Raw genomic sequence first — 23,869 nt, forward strand, 5'->3', positions numbered from 1 at the left:
GAAGCTGCTTCTGCCGAGGAAACTTCCGTATCCGTAAATCTAAGAAAACATCCTGTATCGTCGTGTTTACAAGAGGCCCTGTCGAGCGTACACCTGAGGCCGATTATTCGGGGATGCGGCAGTGGGTCTTTAATTGGAAGCAGCGGTAAGCAGTCCGTGTAGTTTGGGACGGGGCCTAGGGGAATGCCGGCGTCCGGCACTACCTCCGCCTTGGTTCTGATGCTATCACCCGTCTGCTTGCCTACCTGCCTCTTACTTGCTGATGGGCCCACCTCCCGAGAGGTGATGACGGATCACTTATAGCTGCCTCCTCTCCTGTTTCTTTCTTTTACTTTCCTACGTAATTGGGAGGGAACGGTTTAGTATATCCCGATTTACACATACTCGTTTGGTATGCTTACAATGATGTCTTCCTCAAGAACGAGATGTATCCCACAAAAACATTTGATATATTGTCTTTTTTGGGGAAGATCCGCAGTCAGTGGTTGTACAGTAAATTTATTTGACGATCTATATAACACAGAATTTCGCAAGTTGTGACCTGCTTTAATTCCGTAGAACAATCTTCAGATTTGAGTGTACAGCCCATAAGAGTAACGCCTAAGATTCTACAAGCAATATGCGTGCTGCGTCGCACAACAACATACTGTTCTACGACGTATCATGCATATTGCTTACATAACTGCACGAGTAACTCTTGTAGCCGACATACTCTATCTGAAGAATGTTCACTGGAACTGAGGCCGGAGATAACTTTAGAAATATATGCAATCCAGAAGAACAATAAAAATTCTAAGCTACAGAAAACATACATTTCCAAATTTCCAGTCTGATGATTCCCGCTATCACAGTATTTCGAAGACTGCAAAAGTTGTCAGGGACTGAAATTGATGGTCTAATACGTACTCACCGTCTTCACTTAAGCTAGAATATTATGATATGTAGAATACCCAATCCGGACGAACACTGAAAATTTGTCTTCTGTCTGCCACGTCGATAAAATTTTAAAAATCACACCTTAGCAATTATATAAAGATGGTTGATGTGCGTAAGGACACCGTACATTGTTACAGAAAAACCAACATGCTAAGGGAAAAAAGTAATGTGTTGAGCGGAGAGAAAATATATTAATCAACAACCATAGGTAACTGGTGCATGTTAGTCCGTTACTATTTTCCGACCTTTAACTGGATCCTCACGGTGTAAGAAGTTTCAGCACGCTAGATGAACTCGGAGTTAGGGAATTAGTACTTTATTACAGATGTGTCCTTGCACCCCATCGAAAGATACCGTTTAGAAAATCTCAGTCGGCCACGAAGTTTGATGAGACTAGCAATTTTTAACCAGAAAAAAATCCCAGTTCTTGAGCATACACCTTAATCATCTGCTATGGAACCGTAAGACGTTTTATATTTTCGAAATGTAATGTCCACTAAATGTAATTCATTTTTCGAAGCTGGAAGAGGTACAAACGAGAGGAACGGGACACTTAGCGCATTCACAGGAAATTATACGCAACGATGATTTTGTCAGTGAAGGGAACGAATACTGTACTCAAATGTGGCCTAATTTGAAGGCGATCACTAGTAACCGGGAGTATTTGTGCAGTAGAAAACATACGCAGCGTCCATTGGTATTGGATTTGCTAATGCATACTGTAAGTGAAAAACGCATGAATGGCTAGAGGAGAGACATAGTAATATGAATGGCTCGGAAACCTTTGGAGAAAAAGTAGATCCCGTAAGAATATCAAGAGCTCAGATAGCAAGCCAGTATCAAGTAAAGAAGGAAAGGTTGAAATGTGGAAAGACTTTATAGAAGCGCCACATAGTAATCCTGAAGATAGTAATATCATATAAACGGAAGAGGAAGTTGAGGATGAAACGGGAGAGATGATACTGCAAGAAGAATTTGCTCTGAAAAACCTATAGACCAAAATAAGGCGCTTGGAGAGAGCGACGTTCCTTCGTTATCAATGAGCCCTTCTTAATATTCCACCTGTTACGCAAGATGTGGATAGTCGGAATGCTCCTGACTTCTAAAAAAATGTAATAGTTATAATTCTGAAAAAGGCAGTTCCTTACAGGTGTTAATAGTGCAGTACCGTCAGCTTAATAAATCATGGCTGGAAAATACTAACAACGTTTATTCACAGGAGAATGGTAAGACTGCTCGAAGGCGAATTTGAGGAAGATCAATTTGGCTTTCAGAGAAATACAGGGCCTGCGAGGTAATACTGACCCCATGATTTATTTTAAGAGACAGATTGTGGATAGGTAAACTAATGTTTATAGCATTTGTAGACTTGCGAAAAGCTTATAATAACGCTGAAAGAACAACACATTTCGATATTCTGAAGATAGGAAGAATAAAATACAAGGAGCGAAATGTTATCTACAACGTATATGGAAAACGGACTACAGTTGTAATAATAGTAAAAGTATATGAAAGGAAACACGTAGGTAGGAATGTTACGTGTCTTGTAGCCTATTCCCGGTATTTTTTAACCTGTGTGTTGAGCGAGCAACGGAAACCATTGATAAATATACTCTCATGCTCATAAATTAAGTATAATTGCAGAATGTGGTGTCACACAACGTGGCACGGTATTGGTGATAAATTGAGTAAACCGTCCCGAAACACATGTGCTACAAAACGCCACTGTTTCCGGCGCATGTACCCCGACATCAATATGGGATATGATCACCATGCACACGTACACAGGCCGCACAACGGGTTGGAATACTCTGGATCAGGTGGTCGAGCAGCTCCTGGTGTATAGCTTCCCGTACTTGCACCAGTGCAGCAAAATTACTGACGATGGCCGGTATAGAGAAGGTATAAACTGCATACTGTCAGTAATAAGAAAAGCGTTTCTGAGAAAGATAAGTATGTTAATACCAAAACTAATTTTTTAATGTTAGGAAGTCTTTAGTGGAGGTATTCGCCTGGACTGCAGCCCCGAACAGAAGTGAAATGTTGACAATAAACAGTTCATACAAAAAAAAAGTATAGAAGCTGTAGAGATATGGTAGTATAGAAAAATGCTGAATATCTTATGGATAGATCGGATAACTAATGACGAGGTAGTACTGTTTCGACTGGTAAGAAAAAGAAATAAGTGATACAACTTAACTAAAAGAAGAGATCGTTTAATTGGACCAATACTGTGGCATCACGGTATCGTCAGTTTGGTAACTGTAGGGCGATCAAGCAAGTTCAAATGGATGTGGTGCTAGTTATGCAAGGATGTAAAGGCTTTCACAGGACAAACGTATGCAGGAAGCAGCATGTGAGCAGTCTTCGGACTGAAGCCCACAACAATATAGCGCCCGGGTTCCCGGGTTCGATTCCCGGCGGGGTCAGGGATTTTCTCTGCCTCGTGATGACTGGGTGTTGTGTGATGTCCTTAGGTTAGTTAGGTTTAAGTAGTTCTAAGTTCTAGGGGACTGATGACCATAGATGTTAAGTCCCATAGTGCTCAGAGCCATTTGAACCATTTTGAACCACAACAATAACATTACACAGTACGGATCAGTATAAACAGAACCGAAAAGGCTGTTTTCTGGTGTATACCATAACTAAAATGTACTCGAAGGAACGGCTGAAATTTCGTGACAGATATTTACGATGTCTCGGCAACAGAACAAAGCTTCCTTGATCAGGCGGGCTAACACACCGACACAGACTGATAATAGCATGTTCTTCGCGTGCCGAAACAGTGCACGTCAGTCGCAGTGATGTAGCCATTCACACGAGCGTGTATGAGGCGAAACAAAATATGTCTCTGCTATTATAAAACTACTTCTTCACTATAAAAAATAATGACATATTTAGTCGCGTTTTTACTGCATCTTTTTCCAAAGGTGTCTACATCTGAACTACCTGTACCGGCATAACATAAATGTTCCATTTCGGCTTCAGATATTAGGGTTCTACTCTAGTTTCTCTTCTCCGATTTCATTTACAGAACTTCTGTATTGTGTGACATGCATAGGGTAGTTTATTATGAAGTGTCCTCATTTCTGTGAGAACCATGATCTCCAAGTTAACTCATGATCACATTATAAACTTGTGGAAACTACTTGATAAAATAAAATTCTGAGCCCGACTGGAACACTTGACAGGCAATGCTCTTGCAGCTGTGGAGATGGGTCGCGCTTTCATAACTGTCAGTAAGAGCACTGTATTCAAAGAACGGGACTCTGTATTAGAGTTCGAACTCGGCACAAATTATTATTGATTATGAAATAAAATTCTTTTTAGATGTCCATTAACCAGACTATTTTGTTGCACGTTTACTTTCATATTACGGAAATTTGGCCACTTAGGTTCCTTCGCGGTCTTGCACGTAACACAAGTTTCAAGATCGAAGGTACTCGATTTTTCAAACATAAAATTTGTTTCCGCACAAAACATTATCATCAAATATAGAGAGATCAACAAAAAAGTATATAAAAATAAAATGTTAATTTCTGATTTACTGAACAAAATAAACGATGTAGGAAATGTGGCAAATAAGGACTGTTAAAAAACCTAGGGTAAATTTCAAATTTTGGTCATTCCAAGCAAGGTGAAGATATTGTTACATCTGTAATGCTTCCGGTTCCTCCGTTTAGGGGCAAATCAACACAGCTCGCATCATCAGACCTTATTGTATGTTGTTCATATTCATGTTTATTTGGTTTTTTTTTCTTGTGTTAATACGTGCATGCCAATTATACTATTAATGTTAAGTCCGCAACTATGGAATGACGGAGTACGGCTACTATATGACGAAGATAGACGTTGTAATTAGCAAAATGTCACATTTGAGACGTTACGCGAGGAATATACACTGTCGAGTTCAGGGGACCGATGACCTCAGAAGTTAAGTCCCATAGTGCTCAGAGCTATTTGTAACGCTTCGCTCTTCACGTACGTCACGCGATTTTCTCTCTCTTACTTTGTCGGCTGATTCTGTTGATGCCGCATCGTATGTCATGTGTTCGTGGACTGCTTTCCTTTATTAGTTTCCCCTGTCTAAAACCACAATGTGAATCGGTGTCGTCGTTTTGCCCCTCATTGATGTCATTCCAGCACTTAATGTTTCCATTTTATTAAATTAATCGTAACTAACGAATACTTTTTTTTCTTTTTGTTTGCAGGGAAAGAAACTTTGCTGCAAGCTGAGAAGGGCGTTTCATCATAGAGCTGTATTGGTAAGTGCGATACGTTCTGTTAACTTCAAGTATAATGCGATGCGAACGTCACGACAAACTGGTTTATGCAGGGTGCTTCAGAAAGAATATATATCTCGCTTATTGGAGGAACAAGTACATTGTCTAGTTTATATTCATTGCTGCCAGATGTCGGTTCTCTTGTGGTTGCTTGGTTACCGTCACACGTTGCAAAATGGCTACTCAGCAACAGAAATAATTTGGTGTTTTCGTGTTGGTACTTGTCTAGACTACAGCCTTGTACAGAAGTGAAAAATCATCAATAAATAGTTCATACAAGAATAGAAGCTGTGATAACAGTGCAAAGATGTTTCAGGTTGAAGTACGAAACTGATTCTCTGAATGGATGGAACATTCGCAGGACTGTATGTACAAGAATAAGTCCTGAGCCCCCTCCCATTTCCAACGAAAGTGCCGCACGAATTCATACCGGTTTCCAACGCAGACCTACGAAATCAACTCGCTATACCAATCGGGAGAAAAATGGCTCTGAGCACTATGGGACTTAACATCTGAGGTCATCAGTCCCCTAGAACTTAGAACCACTTAAACCTAACTAACCTAAGGACATCACACACATCCATGCCCGAGGCAGGATTCGAACCTGCGACCGTAGCGGTCTGTCGGTTCCAGACTGAAGCGCCTAGAACCGCTCGGCCACCCCGCCCGGCACCAATCGGGAGATATAACGGCCTGCAACAACAATTTGGCATGTTTCTCGTTCCGTTGTAAAGTCGTATAAGCTGAGCTGTTACAGGCTCTACGTCATGACGAGAAAGGCAAACGTGTGGCATTTCCTGACAAGCTTCAGTGTGCTGTTGACAATAATAACGCTGTCGCACAGTGCGTCGTGTTCAGTGATTAAGCAACTTTCCACCTTAGTGGGAAACTAAACAAACACAATGTTCGAATTTTGGTCTTAACAGAAACACGTATGCACTCACTGAACATCTACGAGATTCACCTGAAGTCAAGGTGGTTAGTGCGATGTCCCACTCACCTGTTTACGGACCATTCCACTTTGATGGAGATAAGGTTAACGGACAGCAGTATCATGTTATAAAACCGGTTTTTTCCGAGTCTGAAAGAGGACAACTTCATTTTTTCAACACGACGGGGCACTACCTCACTGGGATCATCAAGTCCGTGAATATCCGAATGAGACTCTTGCAAGCCACGGGATTGGTCGTCAAACAGCCGGCGACTCAGCACTTCTCAGCTGGCTTACACTGTCTGTCTGTCACTTCTTCCTGTGGAGTTTCATCAAGGTTACCGTTTATCCACCAACACTACTACAGAACCTAGAAGAGTTGAAGAACGAGATACTTGCTTATCCGAGTAGGGGAGGAATTCGAGTATCGAAATGGTATCGTTCGTGTCGCTGGTGGAAGACATTTTGAACATCCGTCATCTAAATTTGAGAAATTCATAAATATATATCCTGCCCGGCCGGTTAGCCGAGCGGTCTAACGCAAGGCTTTCCGGAGCGGGAAGGAGCGCCTGGTCCACGGCACGAATCCGCCCGGCGGACTTGTGTCGATGTCCGGTGAGCCGGCCAGTCTGTGGATGGTTTTTAGGCGGTTTTCCATCTGCCTCGGCGAATGTGGGCTGGTTCCCCTTATTCCGCCTCAGCTACACTATGTCGGCGATTGCTGCGCAAACAAGTTCGCCACGTACGCGTACACCACGATTACTCTACCACGCAAACATAGGGGCTACACTCGTCTGTTGTGAGGCGTTACCTGGGGGGCTCCAACAGGGGCCGAACCGCACAGTAACCCTGGGTTCGGTGTGGGGCGGCGGAGGGGTGAAGTGGACTGCGGTAGTCGTCTTAGGATTGTGGACCACTGCGGCTGCGACGGGGACGGAGCAGCCTCTCCGTCGTTTCTAGGTCCCCGGTTAACATACAACATACAACATACAACAAATATATATCCTAAATTTCGTATCTGTATGTATTACAGCTTAATAAATATATGCGTTCGAGGGACATATACTCCTTTTGAAACACCATGTATTTCGAACTTTTTGTTCCTCAGGAAAGCAACAAAGATTTTATACATCATGATCATAGCGAAAGACTTCACAGTACTACTAGCATCTCTAAAGTGCCCACTACCGATTGTTTAAATAATCTAACTCCCACGTGCAAAACAGTTTCAGACTTTACGAATGAGTAATGCGTTAAATACATGATGTTATGCTTGTCAGCAAAGAAAAGTGTGGAATAGTTTCAAAATTTTGCTTAAAGTTTGTTGGAAGTCGCTAAGGGCTCTCAATCTCGAATACTGGACGAGTATAGACCAGGCAACTTGCGCTCCATTTGCAACAAAAGCTGTTTTTCACGCATCTGTGTTGTAATTCATGAACTATGTAACGTACAATGATTTAATTTTTCAGGTACATTTAGTGGTACACGTGGATACTGTCTGCAAGGAATGTTCTAATAAAGATAGTAATAAAGAAGCATAAATTGAAGCATCATGCCTGATGCTGCAGTATTACTGCACGCAGTAAGACATAAACTTTATTTCTTTTCGTCATATTGTAGGAGGAGTAAGCGAGAAAAAGCTTGAAATTATGTGTCAAGTTCGTTGGAAGTCATTAAGTGCTCTTATTCTCAAATACTGTATGAATGTTGTCTGGGTAATTTGTGCTCAACGAGTTACGCTGTTTCTAGACGTATGCACAGTTTCTGACAGTATACTTGTCTTATTCTTTTAAGCCTTCGACATAAGATTATAACTCTTAAGGAACCCATTATGACAGCAATTAAAATATTTAGCCGGCCAGTGTGGCCGAGCGGTTCTAGGCGCTACAATCTGGAAACGCACGACCGCTACGCTCGCAGGTTCGAATCCTGCCTCGGGCATGGATGTGTGTAATGTCCTTAGGTTAGTTAGGTTTAAGTAGTTCTAAGTTCTAGGGGACTGATGACCTTAGAAGTTAAGTCCCTTAGTGCTCAAAGCCATTTGAACCAATTTTTTTTAAATTTTTAAATTCGTTCACTCTTTACCTACATGAAATCAAATTTTATTTCTTCTGGAGCCCTTAGGTTGGCAACCAGCAACCGGTACTGTGCACCATGAACCAAGCCAGCCTTTTAGCAATAGACACTGCGGTGACTACAGTCATGGGACACCTCCTAATATCGTCTCGCACCTCCTTTTGCCCGCCGTAGTGCAGCAACTCGATGTGGGGTGGTCTCAGCAAGTCGTTGGAAGTCCCCAGCAGAAATATTAAACCATGCTGCCGCTATAGCCGTCCATAATTGTGAAAATATTACGGTTGCACGATTTTGTGCACGACTGATCTCGCGAATACGTCCCATAAATGTTTCATGGGATTCATGTCGAGCGATCTGGGTGGCCAAATCATTCTCTCGAAATGTTCATCAACCCAATAGCGAACAATTCTGGCTCAGTGACACCACGCATTGTCATCCATAAAAATTACATCGTTGTTTTGGAACATGAAGTCCATGAATGGCTGCAAATGGTCTCCAAGTAGCCGAACACAACAATTTCCAGTCAATTATCGGTTCAGTTGGACCAGGACATCCAGCCCTTTCGATGTAAACACAGCCCATGCCCTTATGGAGTCATCACCAGCTTCGACAGTGCCTTTTAACGACTCATAACCTCCCTGCCACACAGCGCTATCTGGCAGATAAACAACACATGTCAGTTAGTTACATATCCCATAGATCATTTGAAAGATTCTTTTATCGAAATGATGTGCAACGAGGCAGTTTACAGGATATGTAAACATGATTAACCCCACCGTCACCACTTACCAACTGAATTCGGGACTCGTCTGACCAGGTCAACCGAAATGGTCACGAGCCCAGGAGAGACACTGCAGGCGGTGTCCTGCTGTTAGCAGAGGCACTCTCGTCGGTCGTCGGCTACCACAACCCGTTAACGCCAAATTTCACCGCACTGTACAAACGGATACGTCGTCGTACTTTCCACAATGATTTTTCCGGTTATTTCACGCAATGCTGCTTGTCTGTTAACAGTGACAACCATACGCAAAAACCGCTGCTCTCGGTCGTTAAGTGACGGCCGTCTGTCACTGCGTCGTCCGTGGTGAAGAGTAATGCCATCAATTTGTATTCTCGGCATACTCTTTACATTGTGGATTCAGAATATTGAATTTCCTAAGGGTTCCGGAAAGAGAATGTCCCACGCTTCTAGGTCCAACTACCATTCCTAGTCTATTAACTCCTGTCGTCCGGCCGTAATCACGACGGAAACCTTTCACACGAATTGCCTGAGTACAAATGACAGCTCCGCCAATTCACTGTCCTTTTATACTTTGTGTGCACGATAATACAGCACCTGCATATGTGCATATCACTATCCCACGACTTTTGTTACCTAGGTGTCGACCGATTCACTGTAGCAATACAGCGACCGTACTAGCTATGTGGTGCTCGATCAGAGGCAACCACATAGAAATCCTTGTGCTGGATGAAATTTTCATCACTTGTACTCCGTTGGCAAAGGAAGCCGAACTGATGGCAGTCAGTCACTAATCACTAGAATCGACATCAATGTCCTGAATCAAACTTGTAAAGTCTCCGCTGTATTTCATGCAGTGACGTTACATGGCACTGCCGTTGGTGATGGGTAAGCTGTGCTCGGTGGCCTTCTTAGTAGTACATTGATTTGGGGGGGGGGGGGGGGGTGTCTGTCGCCATGAACACAACAAACACTACATATGAGCAATTACGCTTGTGGCAACACTACGCGCACTTCGTACAGGAAAGGTGAACAACTGGCTAGAATAGGAAAACGACTCATATTTGCATTCAGATGGTGGAGCCAAAAGTGGACTTCCCAGACAACTGCATTTACGGTTTTCCTTAATAACAAAGCAAAAATAATAATACGTATCATTCGATTTCTCGAACTCTTTGTTTTGAACATAAGATGTGTTTCTCGTACTTTCGTGTAATGAGTGAAGGTCACACTTGCTGTTGTTATTGATTTGAATATTTTAGTGATTTTTTAAGTTACTTGACTTGCAGAAGGTGCGATTTGACCAAACTGCAAGACGTCAAGTCATGGGTCACTCAAATGGTATGGACTTCTTGTCCCAAAGTCAAAGACAAAAATTTCTTGCTCAGACTGTGAAATCCTGTTTTTAGAAGCCGGCCGGCGTTGCCGTGCGGTTCTAGGCGCTTCAGTCTGGAACCGCGTGACCACTACGGTCACAGGTTCGAATCCTGCCTCGGGCATGGATGTGTGTGGTGTCAAATGGCTCTGAGCACTATGCGACTTAATTTCTGAGGTCATCAATCGCCTAGAACTTAGAACTAATGAAACCTAACTAACCTAAGGACATCACACACATCCATGCCCGAGGCAGGATTCGAACCTGCGACCGTAGCGTCGCTCAGTTCCAGACTGTAGCGCCTAGAACCGCACGGCCACTCCGGCCGGCTGTGTGTGGTGTCCTTAGATTAGTTAGGTTTAAGTAGTTCTTAGTTCTAGTGGACTGATGACCACAGATGTTAAGTCCCATAGTGCTCAGAGCCATTTGTTTTTAGAACAAAAATGCGTTTGTTTTCCGATGTGTCCCATTATAATAAGATCGGTTTTCAATCTACACGTTTCTTTACCTGTGGGTGTAGGTGGAAGTTGGAGGATGGCAAATCTCGTAAATCGAGTGTGCGTTCCATCACTGTGCTCTTCAAATTCCTTGATATTCCTGTCTGAAAAATATGCTCCTTGACAAGAAAATTACCTTGGATTGCAAAAATATTTCACTCTCCAGTCCACGCGTCGCATCAGGTATTTGAATCGTCCGTCTGTTAGAGAAGATTTGCGTACTTTTCGTCAGTTATTATGAGTGAGCAGAAGAAACTATACTTGTTAACAACGTATATGCACTCGATAGTCCTTTCGGATCAGTTTTCGTATAAAGACTGTATTTACCGTATTTTAAAAATTGCATAGTATCCTGAAAGTAGTAATGACAATAAACAGGGGCACTAATTCTCGTTTTCGTAATTGTATCCATTAAGTTCTCTTCAAAGCAATCAACAAGAAAAATATCTTCCATATCAAACAGCACCAGTCACAATGTATCCCACAGATCATATCGACTTCCCAACTGGTATAGGCGACCATTATGGCCAATCGAACGTAGGGTTCGTCAAGCACAAAGACAAGCAGTAAAAACTCTAGCAGTGTGCAAGCGGTCATTATTTTGCTGAAATGTAAGCCCAGGATGGCTTGCCGTGAAGGGCAACAAAACTCCGCGTAGAATATAGTCCACGTGTCGCTGTGCTGTAAGGGTATCACAGATGACAACCAAACTGTTCTGCTATGAAAAGATGTGGTACACCAGACCATCGTTCCTGATGGTCGGCACATATAGCAGGTGACATGTCAGGTTGGTATCCGATCGTCGTCTGGCGCCTCTCCAGACAATTCGAGAGATTAGAGCCACCAACAATCCCCGCTCGCTATTCGCGAATGGAGCAGGGCTTGGGGGGGAAGGGGGGATGATCAAATTAGTGTTACCAGAAGTATCCACAGCGACATACCACTAGGTGGCTTCTGGATTATGGTGTCGATGTAATGACCTCGCTGTTGACAGGACGTGTGACTGTTATCCTCCTCCTTTTTCCCCGTTGTAATCAGAGTGGCTCGTTGTTGTTGTGCCATTCCTATTGTTCTCCTGATTTAAATGCGAATATTTTAGGTTGGGCTTTACCGTGACTGTTATTGACATTAAATGAAACGACAAGTTTACTGTAACCAGTCACCGTTTTATTTATTTCCACGACGAGTTTCCAAGGTTTAAGCCTCCATCCACCTGATTATGGAGGTTTAAACCTTTGAAAAGCGTCGTGGAAATAAATGAAACGGTGACTGGTAACAGTAAACTTGTCGTTTCATTTAAAGTTCTCTTGGTTGTTCTATCCCCATTTTGGGTTGTCAAACGCTTATTCCAGGTCAAGATATTCAAATTATCATCAAAATATTCAAATTATCATGAGAAAACTCAGTGCAGAATTCGGTGCCTTTGGCTTTCCTAAGCACAAATCGGTAATCTAACAAATCCTCAATTTCTTCTTCAACCTGAATGCATGAGCTGTGAAGCTGATCTCCAGTTCTTGCATGAATGTGGCCTTTCTTTTTTGATCGTTATTTGAAAAGTACACTCCATCCTCACGATGGCTAACGCCACGACTACGCAACACGCGATATCCGCGAGAGTTCAAAGGCCTGTGAATAACGAAAGTGCGTCCGGCCGGTGCCCGGCGCCAGGTCGACGTAACGCGCGGTTTCACTTAATTGTAGGCCAGCGAGGCAAGCGAGGCAGCCGGCGAAATCGCGACTGCGCCCTTATAATTAGTCTCGTTTCGTCTGGCGGCGCGGGGAGCGCTTTCATCCGCGCTTCACGGCCAGTCAAGGTCAGCGTGCCGACGCCCACGCGCAGTCGCGAGGAGAGCCGTCTGCGTGGGCGGCGGGCGGGTGGGTGGGTGGACGCGCTGGAGCCACGTCGTATCACGGCAGCGCTGACCTGCGGCCGGCGGGGCAAGTTCCCCTCCAACACACAAATACACACACGCACAAACACACACACACAAACGCAGTGGTAAATGGCCCACACGGTGGCACTCGACCACCTGGCTCTCCTCTGACTTTCTAGGTGCCGGCCTCAGTGGCCGAGCGGTTCTAGGCGCTGCAGTCTGGAACCGCGAGACCGCTACGGTCGCAGGTTCGAATCCTGCCTCGGGCATGGATGTGTGTGATGTCCTTAGGTTAGTTAGGTTTAAGTAGTTCTAAGTTCTAGGGGACTAACGACCTCAGAAGTTGAGTCCCATAGTGCTCCGAGCCATTTGAACCATTTGAACTTTCTAGGTACCAACGTTAAAAATAGTCGGAGTGGAAGACGAGTTCTCCAAAAACCAATCGAAACGGAGAGAACCTATACTGAAACCGCGACTTTACTTGTTGAGAAAAACTCACTGCTGCCTGCACTTTGATCTGTTCTTAACCACATGGCTGACCTCTGGCATCCCAGGTACTGGTGTCAAAACGTTCTAGAAATCAATTGGAATGGAGAGAAACTATATTGAAGCCATGGCTCTGTAAGTGGAGAAAAACACTCTCCTCCCTAAACACTACTTTGACTTGTTATTCTTTGATACTGTCAATGAGGGAGATATGCAATCTGTTGATTTAAAACATGTGTGGATAAGAAATCCAATGTCAAGATAGCAAATTTTCTATACTGATTACCGGATTCAGCTGATTACCGAACCTTCTTCGGGTCAATCTAAAATGTAGTTCAGTGTGTGACGCTCATTACACATCGTCGTACTTTTTAGAGCTAAGTCTCCCAGGTAAATAAAAAAAATCGTAAAGTGAAAATCTTAGTTATGTAAATTGACAACCTTGTCAATTTACATAACCAACTAAGATTTTCGTTTCAGTATATTTAACTAGGGCGACTTAGCTCTAGAAAATACGACGATGTGTAATGAGTGTGACACGCTGAACAACGTCTTAGATTGGTCTGAAGATGGCTCGGTAATGAGCCGATACTGGCAATCAGTAAAAAAAATTTGCAATCTGCACGTACGATTCTTATCCACACATGTTCTGCATTGACTTGTTTTGATAGCTATGGTTATTCCGAAACGATTACGGCTATAGCATTATACACCCACAGCACTATCTTCAGTATAAATTCGCATGCCATGCCACGAATAAATCCAATACGGATTGCTCTTAAGTAACTTTCTCTATAAGGCTGTGATATCGATCGGCGTGCCACCTTCTTTAGGAGATGTGCTGTAGCCGGGTGTTGTCGTCCGAGAGCGTGAACTTTTTACATCGCCAGTATTAAGTCAGACGCTAAAATCGGAGGTCGAGTACGGAAGCGTGGCGCGATGCAAAATGCACAGAATCTTCAGTGAAACTAGTTATATTGAACATCACAGTTATTAAAATTGAGATAAATGTCGGCGGGAGGTAAGAAGTAAATATATTAGTTTTTTACGGGAAAGGAAGGTAATCTGAAGTTATGGACGAAACGCTTCAGTAACTTCATGGTTCATGTGTTTCAGATCAACAATTTCGCGCGCTTGATGAGGAATGGTACTTACCAGAAGCAGTATTTCTTTTTAAAATTCAGTACATTTCACGAGAAACATTCCAGAATGAAACCAGTATTATACAGACAATTACAAATGTGGGGTCGAAGTCTAGTATTGTTAGGCTGAAACTGTCTAATAAACAGTGATTTCAATTCTTAATATGTCTTATTAATTGTTAATGTTAACCAAGGACATTATATTATCTATTACAGTTCAATTGCAAAAATGTTGTCAATTATATAAAAAGATCTAAACAAGGATTCAGGATTCATAATAGGCACACCGTCACAGACCTTAAGCTTCTCTTCAGCTGTACACGTACGAAGTTCCTTCGCTCTCAGCTAGAAGTTTCCCGATAACATTGATTAAATTTTCGACGGATAAATGAATTTTTTCAATGAAGTGAAGTGGCGTCATTTTTTATATAACTGTTTTATTATTTTATGTTTGCGTTTAATTTAAGTGAACAGATTGCGTGACCGGTCTTACATATTTCTGCTGGCATGCGATGGTAATTATACAACTCATCCCCCCGCAACAGCACGGGTAGTCAATAATATTAAACGCCACAATGAAATACCTATTATAAAGCAATTAAACGGAAAACGGAATACGCTATAAATGATTGATTAGTTTTAAATGTACCTTATTTATCAATAATTATTCTTCGCCTTGCCCTGATTAAAAGGCACAGATCCTAAATTAGTGATCCTAAGAATGATACAGAAAAATATGTACAACTACGAGAGCAGTCAAAATTACGTATTTCCGCCAGTAGGTCCACACGAGAGTGAACGTGAAACGAACGCTGAGAGACATATCCACGCCAGCGAATTAATGTCATTGTCAACAAGGATTAGAGTAGTTATAAAAAATAATGCAAAAATTACATAAATTTACGCTGAAATAGTGATGGATACTTCAGCAAGACGGGGAGGTGCCCTACACCTGGCAAATTGAAATTTTATTCTGGAGCGAGCCTCGAAACGGAACCTTGCATTTCGTACGCAATGCTCTTATCAACTATTTTCATAGCTTTTATTGACAAAAATCTTTGCCATTACAAACCTACTGAGCTACCCAAATACTACTCATGACCCGCCGCCAGAGCCTATCTTTCGCCAGTGCCTCTTCTATCTTCCAAATTTCACAGTAGTTTACCTGCATAACTTGCAGGAGTAGCACTCTTTGGTGGAAAGATACTGCAGGGGCATAGTTTAGCCACAGACTGGTGAATCGGAAGATTCTTTCTGTACCAAGTACACGTTTGTGAATCTGTTGGGCTTAGACTCAAGGGGAGCAGGGAGTCACAGAATAAGCCTCACGAAACTAAAACGCAAAATTACTGTCAGCTGTGAAAAGAAAACAATAAGTCTGCACGAATGTACAAATTTTTCTGCATATGCAGAATCGAAATCTGCTACTGTATAACACTCACATCCGTGTTGCTCCACTGCGAGTATTGTACCGTCCCGTTATCTTTCTTGTGCAGAATATGGTCGAAACGTTGCTTCTCAAAACTGATTCGTTCTTGGATAGCTGTTCTCCAGTGCTACGCATCACCAGATTCATCTAAGGAAATACAGCACACCACTCCATTCGGTTGATTTCCGCCCCTTGGGGAAGGTGTTCAAGTAGTGCCTCTTGAAAGGCAGACTCATCACAAAAATGTTGAGTATTGGATTGCAAAATAAGTTGAAGGATCCTGTCCCGACAGGACACAAATCTCAAATATCCCTCGGTAGCTATTGAGAGCGTACGTCATAGAGGCCCAAAACATGACCGACCATCTCCCTGCTGAACGAAGTGGTCTTGGTGCCTGATGCGTGCTTTGTTACTTGGCGGCCTCCAAATCCTTCTACGATCACCAAGAAGCGTCCGAAATTCCTGCATTCATCGAGGAAAAGAACCAAACGCCACTGATTAAAGTTCTATTTCAGGTGTTCCCTTCCCAACGTTCTTCGCGCACCATTGTACTGGTTTCTGTGCCTTTGTTCGTAAAGGATGGCAGGAGTTCAGTAGCTGGTTGCGTACTGTCTATGTCGACGCAGCTCTCCCAGTTTCTTCAACAAGAAATGGCCCAGTTCTGTTGCATCCTCCTCTGGGTACCCGTTATACATAATCTCAAGTTAAACTAATCGAAAGTATCCAGACACTGTACTGCATTTCACGAGAGACGGACCCGCCACTGTAGAAGAAGGCGGAGACTACCGTGTTGTCGGCAGGAACGCACTAACAGCACAATGGGCAAGTCACTAGCGCTGAGTGACTTCTGACGGACTAGTCATTGGATGTGATCTGAGTAACAAATCAGTCTTCTCAAACGTTGAGAGCTGCCCAAGTCGACTGTTGGTGATGTGCGTCTGAAACGGAAATGCAAAGAACAACCACAGATGAACAAAGATCAGGTACTTATGGACAGGTACCGTCGAGCATTGAAGCGGTGGCTGTAAAAATTCGCACTAGGCCAGCGGAAGGAATCATTCGTGAGACCAAAGGGCCACTAGCAGTCCACCTAGCACGATGAGTGTGCGTACGCAATAAAAATAATGGGGATAATGGTCGAGCAACCCTTACAAGCCGCATATTTCTATGGCCAATGCTAAGCAACGCTTGTGGAGGTGAATGAGTGGAAACGATGAATCGCGATGTACCCTGTGCCTACCCGAAGGGAGGGTTTCGGTTTGGCGAACTCTTGGAGAAGGGGAAGGTTATTTGTCATGGTTCTTAAAGTATGAAGGAGATGGTGTTACAGTAGAAGGGTCTCTTTCGTGGTTAATGACGTGGTCCACTTATTGCACTTGAGAAAATGCTAAATGTGCAAAGATATGCCGGCCGGGATGGCCGAACGGTTCCAGGGCTGCAGTCCGGAACCGCGAGACCACTGCGGTCGCAGGTTCGAATCCTGCCTCGGCCATGGGTGTGTGTGATGTCCTTAGGTTAGTTAGGTTTAAATACGAGGCCTGTTCAGAAAGTAAGCTCCGATTGATTGCCAAATTGAAACCACAGTGAACATCAGAAATGTTTTACTTGTAACAATTAACTACACCTTTCAGCTACTTATCTACGTAGTCGCCGTTCTGACTTAGACTTGTGTCATAGTGTTGTACCAACTTTTCAATTGCCTCATCATAGAAGGCAGCCGCCAGTGCTTTCCGCCAATTCTCCACGCTGGCCTACACCTCGTTGTCTGTGTCAAAATGTTGTCTTCAAAGACAGCGGTTCATGTGACCAGAGATGAAACTCAGGGGGAGACAATTGCGGACTGTATTGTGGGTAATCTCACACTTCCATTTGAAACCGATGCTGGAGCATCTTCATTGCCCCTGCAGAATGCGGCTGAGAATTGCCTTGAAGAAGAAACAGCACGACAGTTATGTAATGTTAGCTGCATAGCTTCAGGCGAAATTTCTCACCAGGCCCTCGTACTTGGCGGCAGACACTATTTTCTAGACATCTTTACGCACTCACTGTGAGCTCAGAAATGAGAAGAGCGACGTGATGCTAACTGGGGTTATACTAGAGACACTACCCAACACATCTGTGCAAAGCTTTATCGGATTTTCATAGTCGTTTCCATTTCGCGACCGATCGGAGCTTACTTTCTGAACGCCCCTCGTAGTTCTAAGTTCTAGGGGACCGATGACCTCAGCAGTTAAGTCCCATAGTGCTGAGAGCCATTTGAACCATTTTTTTTGCAAATATATTAAAACATTTTATAGTAAGTAGAGGAACACTTCAGACACCATGATTGATTGTATAAACACGACAATGCAGCTTGTCATAAACCAGCATATGTAAGGCAATGGTTTGCGGATAATAGCATTTCTGAAGAGTCCGGGATTAGCCCAATGGAGCACCTTCGGAATGAGTTAGATTGTCGATTTCACTCGAGACTCTACCGTCTCTGGTATCGGCTCTTGAAGAAGAATGGGCTGCCGTTCCTCCACAGACAGGTAGACACCTCACTGAAAATATCCTGAGCAGAGGCCGTCATAAAGGTGAAGCGTGGACACGATAACCCCATATTAATGGTCACTAATAAGTCAGAGGTGGTGGTTTTGGACGTAGGAGATAGCTACGAGGTAGAACTTCATTCCGCACGCAATTTCCTGTGCTGACAACCCTTCATGTCGAAAATGAAAACACAGTCATTATCTAAACTTGAACCTTTGTGGTACGTTGCCAGACTGAACAGTGATCTAAGAACACTTTGTCACGTACGCGATTGATTAAACAGCTTGCTACATCGAAACGCACTGAAAATGCTTTACTTTTGCCCCTCTTCACAGTTATTCTTACGTAGCGATTTCCTAGTGTCAAAACAAGACGCAGAAAGAAACTTCCTGGCAGATTACAACTGTGTGCCAGACCGAGACTCGAACTCAGGATCTCTGCCTTTCGCGGCAAGTACTCTACCGACTTTTTTTTTTTCGTTTTAATGTCATTTTGTTCGCTTTCGTTCGTTGCATCTACTCGGGGCGGACGTAAGACACCTGTTTTTAAGTTCGTCGTTGATCGATTAACTCAGTTTTTTTTTATTACAGAGGGCAGCTAACCCTGTGACCGAACACGCTGAGCTACAGTGCATGCGTAAAAATGATAATTAAATCAAGACCCAGGCGTTGATATACATCAATGGGGACAGTTGAAAATGTGTGCACCGACCGGGACTCGTACCCGGGATCTCCTGTTTACATGGCAGACGCTCTATCCATCTGAACCAAGGGCACAACCGACTGAGCTACCCAAGCACGACTCGGGACCCTCCTCACAGCTTCAGTTCTGCCAGTAACTCGTCTCCTACCTTCCACACTTCTCAGAATCTCTTCTGCGAACCTTGCAGAACTAGCACTCCTGGAAAAAAGGATATTGCGGAGACATGGCTTAGCCACAGCCTGGGGGATGTTTCCAGAATGAAACTTTCACTCTGCAGCGGAGTGTGCGTTGATATGGAACTTCCTGGCAGATTAAAACTGTATGCCGGATCCAGACTCGAACTCGCGACCTTTACTTTTCGCGGGCAGTGCTCTACCTACCCAAGCACGACTCACGACCCATCCTCACAGCTTCAATTCTCCCAGTATCTCGTCTTGTACATTCCAAATCTGCCAGGAAGTTTCTTATCAGCGCACACTCCACTGCAAAGTGAAAGTTTCATTCCAGCCGGGGTGGCCGAATGGTTCTAGGCGCTATAGTCTGGAACCGCGTGACCTTTACGGTCGTAGGTTCGAAACCTGCCTCGGGCATGGATGTGTGTGATGTCCTTAGGTTAGTTAGGTTTAAGTAGTTCTAAGTTCTAGGGGACTGATGACCTCAGAAGCTAAGTCCCATAGTGCTCAGAGCCATTTGAACCATTTTGAGTTTCATTCTGAATCCAGAAAGAAGTTTCCGATAAAGGAAAACATCATAAAGTACAAATAGTTCAAATGGCTCTGAGCACTATGCGACTTAACTTCTGAGGTCATCAGTCGCCTAGAACTTAGAATTAATTAAACCTAACTAACCTAAGGACATCACACACATCCATGCCCGAGGCAGGATTCGAACCTGCGACCGTAGCGGTCGCTCGGCTCCAGACTGTAGCTCCTAGAACCGCATGGCCACTCCGGCCGGCCATAAAGTACACTTCATAACAGTGATACCAGACATTTTAACGAGTGTAATTTCATGGTACTCCCTGGTAGGGATGTAGGCGGCTCTATAAAGATCTGAGAAGATGTCAGTTATTTACGACCGTCAAACATTGCCAAGCGCGAAAGTATCGGAATGGAGGAACCAGGTGGACAAGTGTTATGCCTGTTAGCGGAGTGCTGTCTATAGTCCTGTTAAGAAAGAACTAAACGAAGCCTGAGAGTGCCAATCCCTGGAATCTTGCTACCATAACAGAGAGTGTGTACTTGCAAAACGGGGCAAATGGATAAGAAGAACTAATGAATATCATAAAATTAAATGTTCTAGCGCACTGCATATCCGATCTTGAAGATAAATATACAAGCAGACATCTTCCCCAATCGCTGTAGCTCACTGGCTACAGTCCAAGCTTGGCACCTGCCTACCGCCAGAAATAATTGCCCAATTACCGTAACTTTCAACGCCGTTCTTTGGCACAGTGATTAACCCGACAGCTTCTCCATTACTGGAGCGATTCCGTATTAATTCACTGCCAAATTTGGTAGCACCTGAGGCTAAGACATCTTCCACGGGCGTAATGGCACTGCAATACATTTTAATTGTAGCACCATCCCAACGGTTCTCGTTGCTGTCTTTGCTCTCAAAGGCTCGCGCAAATGTGTTCTTACGTCGCAACTCTGTAAATCGTTATCTGCCTTCTATATGGAACTTCCCGGAAAAATCCGAAATAGCTAAAGTGTTTCATCTCCGCTTCCAACTTTTCAAGATGCAGAACGTAGTTTCATGTGCTTCGTTAGAATTACTTTGTATCAGAATTTTTTGTGTATTGGTGTGTGCTAATTTTTTGATACCTACCTACGTCTGTTTCACTCATTCTTTGTCCATTATTAAAATTTCAGTCATTTTCTGCCACTTCCAAGGCAGCTATTCCCAGATGACTTAGCATTTGTAACACTAGGTTGTCTTGATACGACAAGGTACTTTCGATATCCATCATTCTTATGTTACTTTTCATGTCTTTCTCCTCTTGTTCTTTCCAGTAACTTTTATTAGGCCGCCGAGCAATGTGATACAATGGTCAGCACACTGGGGCAGCGGTTCAAGATTCCTTTCTGCCATCCATTTCCTGATTTCCCATAGATTCTTTTGAAGACACCATGAATGACTGTCATCCCTATACTTCCTCCAGTCCGAACTACTGCTTCTTTACCGACGACCTCGATGTCAATGGGGCGTTTAATCCTAATCTTTCTTCGATCCTTTATTTGGTCATTTAATTCTCAACGTTCTACATGGCAACATACTTCAAATACTTCCATATGCCCCTTCTCTGGGTTTCTTTCCCCCATGCTTCATTACCATACTTTGTTGACCTCCAGAGATGTTTTCTTTCGCCTGCGCTAATCTGCTTCCGGTACGTTTGATATTCTTCCTTGTTGCGACTTTTCTGCATAATCTTGTTTTCTCTTTTCCAATGGATTCTCCTTCCCAATTTTTACGTTAAAGATATCGCTATTTTTCTTTCTAGTTTTCTTCATAGCCTTCGTTACCTTATCTTTAATCCTCATTCTGTGTCAATTATGCTCTCCATCCCATTCAACAAACTCTTCCAAGTGCTGAAACTTCCTGACATATCAGAACTGTGCACCGGACCCATGCTCGAACCTGGGATCTTCTTGACCTTTCGCAAGCAAGTGTTCTGCTGCCGATTGAGCTATCCAAGCACGACTCACGACACCCCCTCCCCCGCCCCGCCCCCAAAAGTACCTTTTCGCCTACCTTCTGAACGTTCTTCCCTTTCGACCAAACGACTGTGTCGTCTGCATACTGAAGGCAATTGAAACTGGAGATACCACGTAATAGAGTGGCTGAAAGTTAAGGATCGTCTACTACTGCCATGCGAATAACTGCCAATTTAAGGACCCAATTATCAGCAATTTAATACAATCTGAATATTTTTAAGTCATTGATGAAGATCATTATAAAACACTGTAATTGCACTATGTGATCAAAAGTATCCGGACACTTACTGGGGGACATTAATATGGGGTGTGTTCACCCTCCGCCTTAACGGCGCTTGAATTCTCATGGGGACACTTTCAGGGAGATGTCTGAATGTGGAGGAACGGCAGCCAGTTCTTTCTCAAGAGCCGAAGCTAGAGATGGAATTGGAGTGAGACGCTGGGTCTGGAGCGAAGTCGACGCGCTAATTCGTCCCAAAGGTGTTCCAATTGGTTCAGGTTGGGACTCTGGGCAGGCCAGTCCATTTCAGGAATGTTAGCGTCCGCAATCCATTGGTCCACAGATGCTGCTTTATGGCAAAGTCATGCTGATATAATCAGACACCGACTCCGAACTGTTCCTTTACTGTACGCGGAACACAATGCTGTAATTTGGGTTCACATTCATCAGCACTTAACGTTTTCAAATGGCTCTAAGCACTATGGGACTTCACATCTGAGATCATCAGTCCCCTACACTTACAACCACTTAAACCAAACTAACCTAAGGGCATCTCACTCATCCATGCCCGAGGTAGGATTCGAACCTGCGACTGTAGCAGCAGCGCGGTTCCGGACTGAAGCGCCTAGAACCGCTCGGCCACAGCGGACGGCTAGCGTTTTCTTAAGCCCAGTTAAGGGACAATACCTCAACCACGAAACATGCCATCCTACCACAACATCACCTCTTTCGTACACCACTCTTGACACTACATATGACAGGAGGTAGCGTTCTGCAGGCACCTGCCAAACCCAAAAACTTCTATCGGACTGCCACAAGGTATGCGTGATTCATCACTACAAATAACTATTTTTAAAGTCATCCACGGTCCAGTGCCGTCGCCCTTTACAACGCCCCAAGAGTCACTTACACTGACTACACTAATTTTTGGGTAATGACAAGGTTCTTTGCTATCTACCCAGCGTTTTAACCCCATACGCGCAGTCATTGCTGTTAGTACTTCCCAACTCAAGAGTAATTCCTCCCGTTTATTTCAAGCGATGCTTTTACAACCGCCCTCGGCAATGTACGACAGTCCCTGACCGTCAGTAAATCAGATATGTATGGTCTTTGTTTGTGATTCTTCCTTCGCGTTTCAACTTCAGAATCAGATCACCAACGGTCGAATTGGGCGGCCTTAGAAGGGTTGAAGTGTCCATGACGGGTTTGTTACTCCGGTGACATCCAACGTCTGGTCCACGCTTGAAGTCAGTTAGGTGTCTGACCGACCCATCCAGTTGTTATCGCTTCTTTGCTGATAACACAGCAGTCTCCGCGGTTCTAGGCGCTTCAGTCCGGAACCGCGCTGCTGCTACGGTCGCAGGTTCGAATCCTGCCTCGGGCATGGAATGCGTGATTTCCTTAGGTTAGTCCGGTTTAAGTAGTTCTAAGTCTAGGGGACTGATGACCTCAGATGTTAAGTCCCATAGTGCTCAGAGCCATTTTAATCTCCTTTTACACCGGCGGGTTTGACTGTCGTGACATCTAGTGGTCAGTTCCGCGTTACATAGGAGTGTTCGGATACTTCTTGTCAGATAGTGTAGTTGGCTTCATTTACATGCTGACATGTAAATAACGGTATGTTGTTTGGCATGATTTTGTTCAGAAGCGTCGAAGTATGTTTCTTTCATATCAACCTCTCATACAATTACACCGTTTCATTTTCATATATTCGGTTACACTAGTAGATTATATTTCATTATGTTAACTCCAGAGAATCTGCTGATGCTATACTACATTTGTAGAGCAGGTATGCTAGGAACCAATCCAGACGTGTGCCTAACATATTCACTAAAAAAGTTAAAAGTGCTCAGACACTAGTGATATCCAGCAAGATTGTTATTCTCTTTAAAATCCTACAACGTCTTGCATAAATTACGACCAATGGTCC

The 23,869-nt window shown here is 43.7% G+C and overlaps 1 protein-coding gene across 1 annotated transcript in view; it reads left to right on the top strand.

The window, feature by feature from the left end:
* LOC126419661 (uncharacterized) overlaps positions 1-23,869 on the top strand; it is a 733,764-nt gene that overhangs the window by 354,623 nt on the left and 355,272 nt on the right. The window contains exon 4 of the mRNA XM_050086850.1: positions 5,148-5,201. The gene's annotated coding sequence lies outside the window, so the exon portion shown is untranslated. The remainder of the gene's footprint in view (positions 1-5,147; positions 5,202-23,869) is intronic.

The sequence above is a fragment of the Schistocerca serialis genome, chromosome 9 (assembly GCF_023864345.2).
Source record: "Schistocerca serialis cubense isolate TAMUIC-IGC-003099 chromosome 9, iqSchSeri2.2, whole genome shotgun sequence".
NCBI classification, from domain to species: Eukaryota; Metazoa; Arthropoda; class Insecta; order Orthoptera; family Acrididae; genus Schistocerca; species Schistocerca serialis.